This window comes from Balaenoptera physalus (genome assembly GCF_965194825.1).
Source record: "Balaenoptera physalus genome assembly, chromosome: 3".
NCBI lineage: Eukaryota > Metazoa > Chordata > Mammalia > Artiodactyla > Balaenopteridae > Balaenoptera > Balaenoptera physalus.
Genome location: NC_138890.1, coordinates 86,447,068 through 86,457,804, shown reverse-complemented (window position 1 = coordinate 86,457,804; position 10,737 = coordinate 86,447,068). Strand labels below are relative to the sequence as shown.

Here is a 10,737-nt window from a genome sequence, read left to right as displayed (position 1 = left end):
GTACTCGGGGAGGTCCGCGAAACGGGCTGGGGCGCGATCAGCCTCTCGGCGCTGCCCTTGACCTTTCCTCTGGCCCCTCGTCCCCAACTTCCAGCAAGTTGCTCAGAAGCTCACGCGGAAAGTTGCCTGCGACTCTGAGAGCGCGTCGCCAGCTCGGCCACTGAGGCCGAGGGGCTGCTCTGCTTGTCTTCTGGAGGTGCCAGTTAGTCCAACTTTTCCCAGCGCCGTCTTTGTCTGGGCATTGGGAGACATCTCTTTCGGATGCGAGTTCTCCCCCGGGGCCCGGAGCGCTCCTGCCTGTGGGGAGACGAGTTATGGCCACTTGTTCCCGATAGAAGAGGCTGCCCTGCAGATGTGGGTGTCAAGGTGCTGGGCCACCGGGCAGCGATCTTGTCCGGTTGCTCGGTGGACAGACCCGGGACCGGACCAGGATAGGGATGCGCTCTCAGTGACAGAGTTGACCATGAAAACAAGCTGTGAAAAACTTTCGTGTGGCACAGAGACCCTGCGTTCCCAACTTCGGAGTCCAAAGAATGGGCATAGTTTGCCGCTCAGTACTGATTTAAACCTATTAGCCTGAGGGGAACGACGCGCTCAGGTGCACACTGGGGGTTTAGAGGTGAGGCTGGAAATAGACCCTACGCCCTAGCCCGGCTCCGCGCTCTAATCAGGTGAGCCTCCGGAGGGGTCTCGGGGCGCCTCTGCGCGACCACTCCTAACCCTCGCTGTGCTTGCTTCCAGCTCCCCTACAGGGGCGGTGTTGCAACGTCAAGCGGCAGGGCTTGGCAAAATAATTACTTCTGCCCAAATTTTTATCACTTATTGGACACTGATGGTGAAGAAGGTAATCGTAATGTTTTCTGGTATGCTTATATGAAAGGTCGACACCGGGCGCTGAATCCTGTACGCGCCGAAATGTGAATTGCCTTCAAAGGCGTAGGCAGCCTGAATTGTGTACTACATCTTTCTTTAGCCTTTGTCTTGGTGATGCCGAAGATCCTCTGAAAATTCCAGGATGCCTCCTGCTGATTGTCCTTGCCTACCTAGAGAAAAAAAGAGTGGGGAATCCCTCCCCACGCCCAAATTAAAAAAAAAAAAATCTCTGAAACAGGTGGTTTGACATGTAAAAGAATTTGACAGTTAAAAAAATAATTATTTATTTGGGACTTCACTCAATTATGATAATTCTTAGCTGAACTTTATTACTTTTCTGAAGTTTCATTGGGAAACATTAGAAAGATATCAGAAAACTGTATGGAGTAATTATGTTATGAAATGGAAAAAAATATGTAACTCTAGTTGACCTAATATAGATTTTTATCTGGAAGTCTTTCCCTGTTTGGGTTCTGGGTTAAAAAAATTTCATCCTATAGTTTAGGGTTTTGGGTTTTTTTTAACTTTATTTATTTATTTTTGGCTGCGTTGGGTCTTCATTGCTGCGCGCGAGCTTTCTCTAGTTGCTGAGAGAGGGGGCTACTCTTCGTTGCGGTGCGCGGGCTTCTCATCGCCGTGGCTTCTCTTGTTGCGGAGCACGGGCTCTAGGCGTGCAGGCTTCGGTAGTTGTGGCTCGCGGGCTCAATAGTTGTGGCTCACGGGCTTAGTTGCTCTGCGGCATGTGGGATCTTCCCGGACCAGGACTTGAACCCCTGTCCCTTGCATTGGCAGGCGCATTCTTAGCCACTGCGCCACCAGGGAAGTCCCGTTTAGGGTTTTTTTGTTGTTGTTTTTCTACTTGAAAAGCCGTTATCTCATTTGCAATAATAAAAACTATCTACATCCTTCATGTTAGAATGCAAAAAGAATTTAATTTCACATGGGCAAGAGTACATATAGAACACTAGCAAAATTCTCTCCTTTCCTCCCACTAATCCTATTAATATGTTGCTTTACCTGAACTACACTTTCTGTGTAAATGCTCATATTATTTTGAATGGGGGCTATATGAGCACTGAAGGATAATGAATTCTTTAAGCACAGTTTGAGAACTTTGTTTTGGAGGGTGAAGCAGTGTGAGGGCATGATGTTAAAGAAGGAATTTTAGATGAAGGTAGAAACCTGCTGGGGCAAACGTGGGAAAAAATGTTATCCGTCCTTGAGCCACATCACTTTAATATATCTGCTTGAAAGTTGGACGGCATGGGCAGTAGTGGACCCAAAGCCAAAACTTTAGCTGTGGGCAGAGTTGCCCTGGAAGTTATTTTTAGGCTGTGACAGAATTTCCATATAGGAGGAGTTCAGGGGTGGCAATCTCATTGAGAGCAGGCACCAAAGAACTTGTCTAGAAGTGTGTTTACATAGCAAGCACAGTTATTGGAATATATGTTTATTTGGTATGCTTGAGGAATGGGGTTAATGAAAATAATGACTCCCTTTCCAATGTCACTCCTTTGTGCTGCTCCTATTTAATGACTTTACTGACCACTGTACAGTGGGAGATAAGGTGTGGAATGCTGTGAATTTTCTCTTTTATTAAACATGAGAGTTGGGCTTTCTGCTTTAAAACCTTGGAAACCTTGAATTCTCCTAAAGATGTCAAGTTTATGCTAATCATAAATAGCTGTATCCTTTAGGATTTCAGTTTGTCTATATATAATAGAATCACAGTCAAATAAGTGTTGACTGTCACACCTAGAAGTCTTGAGGTGGGCCAACCACGCTGAGGCAGCAGCTGCAGAATGGTATCAATGTCCCCCTTCCTTGTATCTTTCTGCATAGCATTCTTCACATGGAGCATTCATCCTCATAGTTATGTCGCAGTCCTAAAATGATTGCTCTGTCTCCAACTTCATCTCCAAGTTCTAGGGAGCGAAGGTGTAAGAGGAAGCTGAAATGAATGCTGCCTGTATCATCAAAGCACAGCTTTCCCAGATCCCTAAATTGACTTCATGTTGGTCAAACTACATCACTGTACCATGCCTACTTGCAGTAGAGTTTAAGGAAGTATATCATCCAATTGGGTACATCGCCTCCTATACAAAAGCTGAGTTCTGTTATTAAGAGCGGGAAATGGATATTGGGTAGGCAAGTAGCAACCAATACGTATAATAAAACTCCCCATGTTAACCTAAATTCAACTGTATTGGCTCCAGTCCTTTTACCTAGCCATTATCCTCAAACAGGAGTGAGCTGGAGATGTTATATTTGGAGGAAGGATGAGTGGAAGAGAGACTGAGGCCATTGGGGAAATATCAGGGTACATCATTTCAGGAAGCAGGGAGGTAAGAGTTAGGGCTTTGTGTCTTAAATATCCCCTTGGCTCAGCCTTCCTCCTCAAACTGACAAAAAGGGTATTAGCTAGCTGGAGGTTCCTGGAGTTACTACTTCTGCCCTGGAACTCCCAGCCTGCCAGAGGGACCCAGAATCATTTCTATGGATACTTAAGCTGGAGCAGACAACTACCATCAGGTGGAGCCAAGCCATAGCTTGGACAGGGCAGGATTTGGGCTGCACAGTGTGAGCACAGCAGGCTCTTCTGGTGCATTTATTAACCTTACAATGAGTTTTGGGAGCCCTATATATCATGTTATAGGAGATGGAGGTTTTACTCTATTTGTTGAAATTAATCTCCCTTTGTAATTTTAAAGCTTCTTGTTTTTATCCTTCAGTTTAAGAAACTATGTTGAACATTTTGACAAATATCTAAAACCAACACTTAACATTTATATCTAGTCCCCAAGCCTCAGCTTAAACACTGTTGCCTTAGAGAGAACTTCCATGACCACTGTATCAAAGTGTTAGAGAATTCCCTGGCGGTCCAGTGGTTAGGACTCAGCGCTTTCACTTCCGAGAGCATGGGTTCAATTCCTTGTTCGCGGAACTAAGATCCCACCATTGGCTTTCTTCCAAAGCACTCTTTACAACTTGTAATTGCATTTCTATTTATTACTTTGCCCATTTATTGTCATTCTCCCATTGGCCTTCATGAGGGCCAGAATCATGTCTGTTTTATTAAAACAGTACACTCAGGATCTAGCACAGTATTTGCCATATAGCACTCAGTCAGTAAATTCTGATGAATAAATGACCAAGAATAAACAGTGGTATGTTCATGTAGGTTGAACAATCTTTCAAGCATTTTCCATGTTTATGAGATACTTAAATATAAGTATATTTTATTATATAATATTTTCCTTTAAAATAACTTCTTTTTGGTTATATAAAAGGTATTTTTGGTGATGAAAATTTGCAAAATACAGAAATATATAAAAATAAAATCAAAATCATCCATTATCCCATAATTAAGGTGTATTATTTCTGTTTTCCTGGTGACATATCTATACCATATCATTCCTCTAGTACGTTTAAAATGATTCGATAAAAGGAAAGGCATCTCATGTTCATGGTTAGGAAGTTTTAATATTGTTATGATGGCAATACTCCCCCATTTCACCCCAACCTCCCCAGCCCTAGGTAACCATTAATCTACTTTCTATCTCTATTGATTTGCCTATTATGGATATTTCATGTAAATGGAATCATACATTATGTGACCTGTAGTTGCTTGTGTTTTGGTGTCATATACAAGAAGGTTTTGCCTAATCCAAGGTCACAAAGATTCACTCCTATGTTTTCTTCTGAGAGTTTCATAGATATAGTTCTTACATTTAGGTTTGTGATCCATTTTGAGTTTGTGTGTATGGTGTGAAGAAGGGGTCCAGGTTCATTCTTCTGCATGTGGCTATCAAGTTGTTCCAGCACCATTTGTTGAAAAGACTATTCTTTCCTATTTTCATGACACTCTTGTCAACAATCAATTGACCATAAACATAAGAATTTATTTCTGAACTCTCAGTTCTTTTCCATTGGTACATATGCCTATCCTTATACCAGTACCACACTATTTTGATTACTGTTGCTTTGTTGTAAGTTTTGAAATTGAGAAGTGTGAATCCTCCAGTTTTGTTCTTCTCTTTTTAAGATTGGTTATTCTTAGTCCTCTGAGTTCCCATACACATTTTAGGATCAGCCTGTCAATTTCTTCAAAACAGGCAGCTGGAATATTTGATTGGGATTGTTTTGAATTTATAGACCAATTTGTTCACTTGCATTTTTAGTAAGTATATTTTTCAGGATAGTTTTGTTTTTTTCTACCAGCCCTTTATTTTACAGTCTTTTAATTTGGAGTCAGCAGGTTAGTGAACATCTGAAGTAATAATAGCAAATGTGTATAGAAGCTTTTATAGTTTACAATCAATTGGTCCATATATTATCTCATTTAATTCTTGCAACAGGAATTAATATCTCTGTTTTAAGACAGGGAGCCAAGACAACATAGCCTCTAAGGAAAAAGAATGAACCTGTGGCCCTTACCTGAGAGCCTTTTTTACCATAAATGCTGCGCAGCTAACACAAGAAAACCTATTAAAACCCCTAAAGCCTTAAAGTTATTTCCTGTTTAATTTACCCAAGGTCTATGGTGCAGATGAATTTTCATTTTAAAACTGGCTTCTTAGCATCAGTGGGAATGGCATTTAAATTCTTGGTACAGAAGGTGAGGCATTTGCATTCTAAATGGGTTTCCATGGGGGTCTCAGCTGGGGAGACTCTCTGTTGTTCAGTAAATTGAAAATCTCTTTAAGTGTTAGTCCCAGAGTAGAAACCATATGGAGAGAAAGGGCATTTCCTTAGAGAACAGTTAATTGTCAGCTTCTCATTGTCATTTCAAAACGTCAGTTTAAATATGTAAATGAGTAATTACTAAATCCGTGCAATTGATTATTGATGACTCTGATGGGAGAAAAAGAGTTGGGTAGGCAGAAGGACTCTCTGGACCTATTCATTGTTCAAATATTTGGATCCCTGTCCCTTAGCAAAGTGAAAATGTAAACGGAACAAATTGCTAGGTTGACCCAATAAGCATTAAATGTGTTTGTCTGATGTGACAGTTGTTAGTTGAGTTTAAGTGTAGCCCTCAGTTGAATATTTAGTTGTGAAACTTTTGCTTGGAAAATTCTAGATAGATGAGCTCTTTGTTTAATTTTTTAAATATTCACATCACAATGTAGAAGATAATTGAAAATACATCTTAGACTTGGTGTTAATTGGGCATCTATTCAACATTGTGGCAAGTGCCATAGATTAAGACACCTGTTGTCTATTGTTTAAAAGTTCTCATGTACACATTTGTGATACAGATGAAGGAAGTAAAAACAGATAGGGTGAAAGAGGGCATTTATATAAAAGTGTGACTGCATTTCATTTAAATGTCAGAATTTTTCACTTATTTACAAAAAATCAGAACTTTTTTCTGAGAATAACAACCTTAACAGAATATTCCACATTAGAGGTTAATGCTTTTAGGCAAGAGTTTTACTTTAACAATTGTATGTACTGTAGTCTTAACCTGAGTGTACTTCATGATAAACAGGGTGGAAATCATTGAGAGAATATTTTTGGGGAAGTATTTACTCTTCTAAAAATATGTTGGCAGTTTTATATTTATTGTAAGCAAAGGGGGAAATCAGTGCTGCTCATCTCCCTCCCCCTTCTTGGTTTCCTAAGTTCCTTCATCTCGGACCAGAATTATTCTCCTAGTGTTGTAACATGCAGGCTCGGCTCCTCCAGGCCACTTTACATGGACATTAAAGTCATTTTTCTATAAAATAAAGCTGAGCAGGCAGCTCCTCGTAAAGTCCTTCAACAGTTAGTTGCCTGTTTCTTACAGCTAATTTCAGACTCCTCCTAGGGCCGTTTGATTTGAAGCGCCTGGCCATCTGGCACAGTGATTGTATCCCCTCTAGCATTATCTTTCACACTCCCTCCTCTGGCAGGCCCAGCTGTTCCAAACTTCAGTGCTTTGCACATGCAGCTCCTCTGTAAGTGCCTTCCTCTCCCCCTTGTTGTCTGGTAAGCACCTTCTCAGTTTTCCTAGACTCAGTTCTCATGCAGCTCTTTCTCTCTGGAGACTTTCCCTCATGCCTCAGGACCTTATACACACTCCTAGGCCAGCTCTGCTCACCTTTGATATTCTCACTGTTTCCATTTCCTTGCTTCCCACACTCAAGGCAGAGACTATACTTCTTTTGTCTTTTGTCTTCATAAACTCAGTGCCCAACACGTAATAGAAATTTATTAAATATTGATCAAATAAAATTGTTCATGTGTAATGGTAATTTCAAACACTTTAGAATACTTAGAAAAAGATTTATCAGGTTTTGTCCAACTTAGAAGAAGCTGAGAACCTAAATGGCTGTCGACAGATGAGTGGATAAAGATGTGGTACATATATACAATATATAAAATATATAATATATATAATATAATATATAATATATAAAACATATATAAAAAAGAATGAAATAATGCCATTTGCAGCAACATGGATGCAAGTAGAGATTATCATACTAAGTGAAGTAAATCAGAAAGAGGAAGATGAATACCATATGATACCACTTACATGTGGAATCTAAAATATGATACAAATGAACTTGTTTACAAAGCAGAAACAGACTCACAAAGAAAACTTATGGTTACCAAGGGGAAAGGGGGTAGGGGAGGGATAAATTAGGAGTTTGGGATTAGCAGATATAAACTACTATATATAAAACAGATAAATAACAAGGTCCTACTTTATAGCACAGGGAACTATATTCAATATCCTGTAACAAACCATAGTGGAAAATAATATGAAAAAGAATTTATGTATAAGTGAATCACTTTGCTGTACACCAGAAACTAACACAACATTGTAAATCAACTATACTTCAATAAAAAAGAAGAAGCTGAGAAATTTACATTTGAAAGTATGTATCATGTGCATTTTACCTAATCTAGAATATTAGGGTGATGGGGACTCTGTGCCCCTTCAACTAACTAGTCGTGTGACTTTAGGCAAGTCACACACACCTCTCCAATCAGTCTTCTTCTATAAAGTGATTTTAACATCTTTTTCAGGACCGAAAGAGTTTTATTTTCTGGACTGTAGGTACTAGGATGTTTTTGGTAGCATATCTTTTTGGAAAAGCATACTGTTTAAATTAGTCCCATTGGGCAACTGTTGGTGTTTGCTTGTGAACTAACTGTGATAAATCCATAGTTTCTCTGTATTAGTAGCTGTTATCATCCAATAGGCTTCAATACCATCTAGTTAGTAGTATTTTCAAAAGCATTGAACTGTTGGTTAGGTTCTGTGTCAGTTCCTGAGTAAAGATTATAAGATGAAGTAAATGAAAAAAAAAAAAAAACTACTCTTAATTGTGTATTCTAGTTGTTATTAAAAAGTTGTTTGGCAGTTGACCACATGGTTCTATCCTGACTCTTTCAGGGTAGATAAATGCTTTAAAAACTATTTTCAAATTAATATTTATAGTCCACTTTTCTTAGGCTATTCCTTTCTGGTTACTGGGTATTCACAGTGAACAAACATTTTAAACTAATCACAGAATAAAAAACTAATAATAGAATTAAGGGAATTTACTTAATCCTAACTTGTGTTATAGTAACTTCTATTCAGTTTCTTTCACCTACCAGATTATAAACTTCATGAGTATAACAATCATGCCTTTTATCTCTCACACCACCTGACACTATTCCTTGTACATAAATGCTGTGTACATAGATGTTAAATCAGTGTTGAATGAATGAAGTGATGGATTAATACTACCTTAAGACAAAATTATGTTGCTACTTCTACACTTGCAAGGTAGGATTTTGACTTTTCTCATTCCTAAAATAGAGAAAAACTCCTGTGCCAGTGTTAACCTGTCTCTAACTGTATGCTTACATGCTTCCAGATTTACCATCAGTAAAATAACATGGAACGAGGAAAACACAAAGACTATTGCCATGTAAGTTAGTTTGTTGAAGTCCCCTATTTTGGTAATATAAAATAAAGGTTCCCTTAAAGGAGTAATTTGCTATCCATAGTGGTTTTTTACTTTATAGATTCCTTCTCAGTCTTCAGTCCCTATAGCATCTGCTGACTGTCACACCAGAGCAAATTTAAGAATATTAATTTTTATTTTTAAATGTTTATTGCATGCCCACTGTATGCACAGAGGAATTCAAAGATGGGTGTGTTACAGCATCTTCCTTTAAGGAGTGTTTGGTCTTATGCAATAAGTACACACATGACCAGAGACAAGGAGAAGTGCAAAGCGTCTAGGAAGGTTCAGGGAAAGGAAGGAAAACAACTGGGCTTTATAGGAGGATATTGTTCTAGTAAGTTTGTTGCAAGGAATATGTAACTGGCCCAGACTGGTCGCTTAGCTTCACCTCCCATCATAGATCATGGCCTCTGTCTTTACTTCAGCCAGAGTGGCTCTAGCGATGGCTTCCCTGCTACCCTGCACCCTCCCACAGACAAAGGAGCCAAAGGCAGCCCTGATGACAGGGAGAGACCGCCCTGCAGAGGCCCGGGCTTCCTCAGCGACTGCCTGGACCTGTCAGGTGCACAACCCTGGGCTGTTGTGGAGGTCACGCCCTGTGGAGCAGCAACCAGTGAGAGACAGGAAACTGGAGGGAACCAGCTGTTAAGCTGCTCCTCCTTCCTCCCCGCCGAGGACCTGTTCTGAATGCAGTAGTTTCCTCTGGCCTCTGCAAGACCAGACAACCAGCTACGTGTGCTGCAGAGCTGTGGCCAGCTTGCTTGCACACCCCTTACGTTAGCTCTCCCCGCTTTGTTTCCTCACTCAGCTTTTCCCTTCACTCGTGCTTTCCTGAGACTGCACCCCCAATAATGTATAAGCATGTAAGTTTAAGACAGAACCCGTGTAAACAGCTCACAAAAAAGAGATTATTATTTAAATACATTGGGCCTCATTGGCCCTGAACCTAATTGCAAAAAAAAAAAAATGCATTCAGTAAGGAAAAATACAAAGAAAAAGAGATCATTCTTAATCTCATCTACCCAGAGATAGTAAGAGTAAAGACACAACAGATACACACAGATACGATGTAGTGCTCATTATTTGTTGCGCACATCCATCCCTACTTCTCTTCTTTCCAAAAGATCCCTAACAAAAGTGCAGGCAGCCTCTCCTCCTCCAAGAAACCCATGTATTGCAGGGTCCCACCTCCCAATGTAAGGGGAAGCCTGACAGATCTAAGGGTAGTCCCAGCCTCTTGATAACATTTGAGTTAGGAATGGACATGTGATAAGACTTGCACTAATGAGTCTCTAGAAAAAGTGTGCTGGAGGTAGCTAGAAAAGGTTTCCACGTTCTTCTGGTAGAGTTTCTGAAAGCAGCTCCTTCTCTCTTTCCCTCCCAAATGGGAGATAAACATGAAGAGGATGCATGTACCCTTGATTGCCAGTAGTAGCCACTACAGATCCAAAGGAGATTAATATTAGGAAGAAGACCACACTTTTAAGGGAGAGGAACAGCATGGAAACAGCCAGAGCCTTCACGATATTGATTGAACCACCCTGCCTCTAGCCTTCCTGCTGCACAATACGTTTCTTTATTATTTAAGATCTCCTGAGTTATAGCTTCTTTACTTACGCCCTAAAGCATTCTAATGTATTTATATATAAATGGGATTTTACTAGGCAGGGTGTTTTGTAATCTACTTTTTTTTTTTACATACTATATCATGCAAATTTGCCATGTAAATATAGACCTCATATCACCATTTAAAATTAAGTATTGCATGGTGTGTGTGTGTTTGTGTGTGTGTGTGTAACTTGATATATTATACGAGTTGTCTCTCTCCAGAAATTTTATTTTACTTTCTTAGTTTATTTGTTGCTTACCGCAAAACTCAGTGGCTTAAAACAACACATATTTATCATCTCAC

The 10,737-nt window shown here is 39.9% G+C and overlaps 1 protein-coding gene across 1 annotated transcript in view; it reads left to right on the top strand.

Moving 5' to 3' along the window:
• Window positions 1-10,737, top strand: part of MCC (MCC regulator of WNT signaling pathway) — a gene marked incomplete at its 5' end in the record, with an annotated part of 425,634 nt that overhangs the window by 284 nt on the left and 414,613 nt on the right. The gene's annotated exons all lie outside the window — the stretch shown is intronic.